General features: G+C 40.6%; 1 protein-coding gene across 1 annotated transcript in view; it reads left to right on the top strand.

Moving 5' to 3' along the window:
• Positions 1–2,245: 2,245 nt before the first annotated feature.
• LOC126403444 (rho-related GTP-binding protein RhoA-D) overlaps positions 2,246–6,000 on the top strand; it is a 30,493-nt gene continuing 26,738 nt past the window's right edge. Inside the window, exon 1 of the mRNA XM_050066120.1 lies at positions 2,246–2,373. The gene's annotated coding sequence lies outside the window, so the exon portion shown is untranslated. The remainder of the gene's footprint in view (positions 2,374–6,000) is intronic.

The raw sequence follows: 6,000 nt of genomic DNA, 5'->3' as shown, positions 1-6,000 counted from the left end.
CTCTGAACTGTAGCTGTACTTCAAACGCTCATCTTTCTCCAGCCGACGCTCATCAGCCAGCAGCTCCCCCCTCCCCGACAGCTTACAGAAATAGCATCAGTATTCTATGGGACTGGGAGGTGCCACTGTGCACCGTTTTATCTGAAACTACAGTATGTGGGTATTACCATGGAAACTGCAGAGAACTGTCCAAATTACTGTCAAAGAGCCAGGATACAGAGAAGTGAGATACATTCAGTTTGTTGTCAAAGCTTGTGGTCCAAACCTCTCAACAACTCACTCTTTGTTTTGACTCTTTTTTCCACATCAGAAGCAAAACCACATGAAATTTTCCGCTATGTGGTTTTTTTTTTGGTACAATACAACTTCCTGATTGACTTTAAAAGAGCTCTGTCTTGATGAGCGTGTGAGTGTTGGTAATAGGTTACTGTGGGATAGTAATATGCCCTCTGTATGCCATGAGATGTTCTCCCTACCCTGAAGCTGCTGTGTTTTGACTCGGGTGAATAAACTTACAACCTTATTGAGAGAGAGGCATGTTAATAAGCTCAAATCCCTGTTGTGTGATTTCCTGTTGCACTGTGGGAGAAAAGCACAGGGGTCAAAGTCCATTTCCTCACACAAGGAATAATAATAATGACAAGAAGAAGAAGAAGAAGAAGAAGAAGAAGAAGAAGAAGAGGAGTATTCTGCTCTGATTTTATTAAACACTGAATAACACCGAAACACTGTTTATAAAATAAGGGAAAACACAATTAATGGTGACAATTTAAATGACAGGCCACCTCTTTATATAAATGATGTCATTATTTTCTAACCGTAAAGGGGAGGGGCCGCTGTAACGGTTAAATCATCTCAGCCAATAGCGTGCGGGCGCTGGAATCTCAAACGGCGAACACATCGTGCTGCATTCAAGTGCAGTCGGGAATTTTCCCACCAGACATGTAGTGCTCTGAAGGAAGAATGTGGTATGCTTTGGAACCTCTGTTCTAAATGAATATATTTTTAAATATGGATGGCACATGTATAATGACAAGTAGACAGACACTGTTGACACTATTATTATTATTATTATTATATTTTTATTATTATTACAATCACTTGCACTAGATGTGCTCTCTTTATTCACTGCTCATTTTCATTCACTGCTGCTCATTATTATCCACTTCTCATTATTATTACTATTATTATTATTATTGTTATTGTTATTTATCGCAGTTTCTTGTATTTTTTTTTACTTATTTTGCATGCCTAGCTTTTTAAGTTTTAGGTTTTAAGTTTAAATTTTGAAATCTTTAATCTGACTCTTTCCCCTTGACTGCTGTAACACTGGAATTTCTCAATTATAAGATCAATAAAGGTGTATCTTATCTTATCTTATCCTATCTTATCTTATCTGATTAATGGACACAAAGTTCCTTTTAGAAAATGTAGTAACCCCATTGTACATTTTAAGAAATTCTTTTTATAAATATGGATGCAAGCCATACTGTGTGTGCATTTAATACTGCTACTATATCAGCCATAAAAAAAACAAACAAACATAAAGTACATTAACTCACTTTATTTAAGTCTGTCAATAGAAATCATGGTGTGATATTAATTTGAGGGGGAAACTCGCAGAGAGATGCAAGCCATATCAAAATGATTACAATGATCTATTGCACAAAACTATTTGTCTTTTATATTCTTAAAATGTGTGTTTTTCCTTATATTCATGCCAATGCAGCATAAAAAAGCAAAAATCTTGTATTATTTCTTCAAGAAAGTTGGTTATTACGAAAGCTGAAAAGTGTAATGCATTCAGCTGGGAGGGGGAAAAAAGTTTGTGTTGTACTGAATTTCTGACATTATTTGCTCAGAATGATGAGAAAAGTATTCATAAAAGAATGTACTACTTAAGCTTCATTTAATGTAGGATTGATTATTGAAAGATGTTTCAATGATGAGCAATTCACACAAGAGTAAAAAGTGTGACAACCAACCCCTGTCTCCCCTATTGATGAATAACAAGGAGGGTTTGGAGCTGTTGGTTTGTGAAACAAGGTGTTTGAATAGACTGTGTCAGGCTCTGCTAAATTGCTAATATTTCTCTATGTTGCCACATTATAAATACAAAGCAAGTGATAATTTTGATTAATCGACAGTTAAAACAATCTTTAGTTGCAGCACTATAACCACCAAGCTTCCTGATTAGCACTCGGTGACTTTACGTTTCCGAGGAGCCCTGAACGCAGCATTATGGGCGGGTCCTGTGAGTGTGAGTTGGGTCTGTTCCTCGGCCGGTTACTGTGAGTACAGCTGGTTCAGGGCGGAAGACAGCAGGAGGGGAACACGGAGGTCTCTGAGATTTGAAAGCACACTCTGGGAAAGGTAAGAGAATATTTTTACTCTTTGTTACTCTCGTTTCATTTCACAAGGAGCACTTGACTCGGTAAAGCGAGTTTGAGCTTTAAAGGAAAAGTAGTTCTCGAGCTCCTCTGAGACTAATGAGCCGGGATGCCTCCAGCAGCAGCTCGGAGAGTTCAAACCTGTTACTTGTTTAAGAAGTTTTGTTTTCCAGCGGAATTAATAAAGTGTTTCGACGTTTAGCTGGTAAAGGAGAAGTGTGGTAAACTGAGGGACACACCTGTTTGTCCTTTCCAGTCGGAGATATGGATCATATCAGCATTCCAGGTCTCTGCCTATCGTATACTTCATTACGTAATTTAATTATATGCACTCAAGCTGTGGAGGAAAGCAGAGCTAAGCTTTACTGTAAAACTTTAACGCCTCTTTCTTTTTGGAAACCTGTTTGGCCAGTAAAGGGGGCTTCACGGTATCGGGTGTTTTTCATTTCAACAGGAATTATAGGAAGGCAGAAAATATCAAAACTCTTTCAGACTATCGAGTGACAGATGTTTTTCTTGTGAGATCTAAAATATCTCCTCTTCACCGTTTCTAAATAACTGTTAAAACATTTGTCTGTCCCGAAGACATTCCTCTCTCCTCTCCGAGTCACCACACCCTTGTTGTGCTGCTCGGCTCCCGTAGCGCAGACCCTCATCTCACACAGGCTTGTTCCCATGTCTCAACGTGTTCCCCATCATAAAGACAGCACCCACGGTATCTGAACCAAAGCGGACCCTGCAGAACTCATGTCATGCATCAGCTGGTCTGCTCCCATTTGTGTTTCTACACTGTCACACACATACACATATACACAGGAGTGGAATGCCTAAAATATCTTCCTACATCTTCCCAGCATGTGGGCACGCTTGCACGTCAAATGTTTGTGTTTGTGTGCCTACTACAAGAGAAAGTATGATGTCATTGTAGCTGAATAGTTGACTGCTGACCAAGCTGTTTGCAGGTAGTGGTCAGAAGGGAGTGTTACCCTGTGGTACGCGCACACTCAAAACACAAATCAGTGCCAGTGCAGTGGAAGGAAATCATGTGGTAATCCCCAATCCCGGTTTCTCAAATGTAAAAGCAGAAGTCCTGCTGCTGCTGTCATCACCGCCACTGTGGTTTTGATTGTCTCTCTACCAAGTGATGTAATCCAGAGCCGCTCTGTGTGAAGTGGGCTGTGTTAGGCGTGTAAAAGTAGTGGTGTTATTTGCACATACAAATACTGTCGATGGCGAAGAGCCAACACACGAAGGAATCCAAATGTAATTACAGAAATTATTAAACTGAATACCTCTGACAAATACATTGACTAATTAAATGTTTTGCATGGTTTTGGGGCTTGCAGTGCATAAACAAGAAACAAGAAAGCCCATATTAATATATTTCCTCCACATCATACCATTATTTCAACCTTATAATTTTGAATCAGGACCCTCAGTATGTGGACCAAGTAGCTTGTGGAAAGTGTCAGATGTAACCGGTGGACTCTAGTGATGTCTGCGTTGTGTAGATATAAAGAGGCCCAGAACGTGGATATCCCCATTTATTCCTCTCCTGACAACTATTGGCAAAACAAAATCCTCCGTCATACACAACCATACAAACTCCAGCCTCTATATGCGTATTTAAAACCTGGTTGTTGGCTACCTCAAATTATGTGTCCATTCCTTGATTACCCTGTAAGTTATTCATATTCGGTTAGGGTCCTCAGATTAAAAGAATCAAAATATTTTTCATAAAAATTAATCCAAGTTGTGAGCATTGTTTTAACAGGATAAAGTGGGGTTGTGTCAGTAATCTGGGTGCCGTCATGGGCGTGCACCCCCACAGCACTGAGTCAAAGTCGGGGCTTTATGAAAAGATAGCAACCAGGTGTCTGACCATAAGCAGCATGCATCTAAGAGAAACAGTGCCAAAATAAAGCAAGGTGGAACACCAAATGAGAGTGAATATGGGGTTGGCTTTTACTTTCACTTTTGCTGGTGAGCGTGTTTACAAACAGGAACTGACAATCCAGCATAGTTTACCTTTAAGAAAGGTCAATGTGACTGAAATTTCATAACTTTTAGAATATATTGGTGATAAGTGTGTGCAGAGATAGATTTTTCCTCTTAAAATCAATATTTAATCAACATTTAGGTAAATGTAGGCACTGAGTATTGGATTTATCTTAGTGTCGTCAGATGCCTGATATTGCAGGATTGGGGCCAGGCCAAAAAACTAACAAGACATGGTGTGTGACAATACTGAACTGTCTGGCATGCGAGCTCTTATTCTTTTCTTCTTGCTGTATTGAGGTCATATCAGAAGACAGCTGAATAGCTCAGTGGATCAGTACGAAAGCCTTCATGGAAAACTATTATGGATCAAAAGCTCCATATACAGCGGGATCGCCAGAGGCCATTTCACCCTGGTGCTGCGCCTCGATTTGCTCCCCTCTCTTCCACTGACCTACTATGAGAGTTTTGCTTGTCGCCTTTTGTACGTGCCAGTCCGAGGCTCAGGGATGGCGAATGCAGGAAAGTTCTTCCAAGCAAAGATTTAGGAAGTTGTGCGTGGACATGAGGGGATTGCCCAGATGGCAGTTTTTCCATCCTTAACAGCTCACACTCGTTTTCTATAGGGAGTTGCTGGTTTGTGTATTGTTGGCTATAGGTGCTTATCAGCCCTATCAGGCATTCAGACACAATGTTCTTCAGTATCCTGCCTCAGATTAGTCAGGGCAACTTTCCATCAGCAGTTTTTCTTTGAAGGAGGCCAGTATGATACTGAAAATAATTTTGACTGCAGTTTCTTTTACACAGAACACAGGAAAACACTGAGTTCATTCTGTTATCCGTTTCCTCGTCATCTGATGGTGACCCACAAACATGTCTGCATGGAGAATTGTCTCTGTAGGCTGGTGGGCGTATCGCACAAAGACAGCATGCAGATGAGAAAATCCTCTATATCTCTGGGAGAGTTTCCTGTTTGGATCTCGGTGCTTGCAGTGTCAGGAAGTCCCTAAAAGGACAATTTGGAAAGCCAAACATTTCCTCTGAGTAACAGCAGCAGCAGCTGAGACCCGAGGGATGGGTTCGTATAGCTGGTTCCACATTAGGATCAACTTCCTGTCTTCAGATTTGTTAAGCTGAGATTCTAACGAATCTCTCATGAAACCTCTCATCTTTCCTCAGTCTTTTATTAGCAGAGAGCAATGGGAAACTTAGAGGTTTCATATTGGTAGCCGGCTGTTCCTGGTTAAAATGACATCATTGATCAGCTGTAGTGTTAATTCTGTAGCCGCGACAATGAAAAGTTTGGCTGTTCTCCGGTTAATGTGCTCTCTGTAGCTGGTGTCTGTATTCAGCCAAAGATAGTTTGTGAACAGAAGCATCACTCTGTAACGTCACTGTGCGACGACTGTGAGTGGGCTGTGTGTAGTCACTACCAAGAGAGTGGTGATCTCACTTATCGTTCCACCTCACTGTTACTTTTATTCCTATCCACCTTTTTACGTTATCTGATCATCTGGTCGGTTAAATAGTTCGGAATCAGGTCCTTAGTGTTTGCGGTGAGTAGGCTGTGGCCGGATGTGTCAATTGATTAACATTTTCATTCATAAATTAT

This window comes from Epinephelus moara, chromosome 16 (genome assembly GCF_006386435.1).
Source record: "Epinephelus moara isolate mb chromosome 16, YSFRI_EMoa_1.0, whole genome shotgun sequence".
Lineage (NCBI taxonomy): Eukaryota > Metazoa > Chordata > Actinopteri > Perciformes > Serranidae > Epinephelus > Epinephelus moara.
Note: the sequence above shows the minus strand (reverse complement) of the source record. Positions and strands in the feature narration are given on the sequence as shown.